Genomic DNA, 1,115 nt, shown 5'->3' on the forward strand with positions numbered 1-1,115 from the left:
AATGCATTGCATGTAGCTCCTTATATTATTAAAATAATAATTTATGAACCCAAGAAAGTGAAACATTCTTTTCACAATATATAGAATTGTATAAAGTGCAGATTCCAGGGTACTATATTTGAAATTCCATTTCATGAATCTAGGATGAAACCTGGTGTTCATATTTACAAAAAAGAAACTCAAGATGTCGATGAGCCAGTTTTGGAAATTGGTACTAAACTTGGTCTTTCCATCGGGACAATGTTGTTCTTGTTTCATGTCTGAGCTTACATTTTGTCACTTCTGCATAACTTTCCATAAGAACCTTAACCAAAATACATTCCTGAGGGAATCTAGGCTTTCATTCTCATGCAGAACCAATTCCCTTTCAGCCCTCGTTTTTCTTCTCCTCTACTGCGTGTGAGAAGTCAAAGATAATGATTATAATCTAGTGTGGAGGATGCTGTCAGAGATTTCCCATCCACCCCCACCAAGTGTTTCAATCTTGTAAACTTAGTTTGGAGTCACATGACAAATTCTACCATGGAAGGTGAGAGTATAAGTGACACAGAAATTAATACCACAAGTGAGGTGCACTGCTCAAAACAATACTATCTGACTTGTATTGAGAAGATATTAGTGAGAAAACCATTCTTTGAAAGTCAAAATGATTATCTGAGTCAGGCAGTAGCAAAAATAAAAAAAGTTTTTTTTTTTTTCTCACTACACAAAGAACTTTAAGAGAACAAGTTAGAAAGCAGAATGTCAAATATTTGTATTGGTTGCTATTGATTATGCTGAGTGAGATAAGAAAGACATGAGTTTGGGAAAGAATCAACATATTGAATAATAGAAATAAATAGGATACAGACATGTTTTATAGATCTAGGCAAAGTTCTGCTCCTAGTACTCAAACAGGTAAAAAAATGATAAATCTCTTTGAATAAAATGACAAAAATGACTGATGGATATCTTATATTAAGGTTGAAAACCTCACATTTTTTTCTGATATTCTCAATGTAGGCAACTTTAGGTTGAAAGAGGCATAAAGCAAGAAAACTAATAAATAAATCAAAAGTGTGAACTTTGTCTCTAACAGATCTTTGCATTTGCTTACTGTATTTCTAAATAAACTA

The sequence above is a fragment of the Tupaia chinensis genome, unplaced genomic scaffold (genome assembly GCF_000334495.1).
Source record: "Tupaia chinensis unplaced genomic scaffold, TupChi_1.0 Scaffold000536_1, whole genome shotgun sequence".
Lineage (NCBI taxonomy): Eukaryota > Metazoa > Chordata > Mammalia > Scandentia > Tupaiidae > Tupaia > Tupaia belangeri.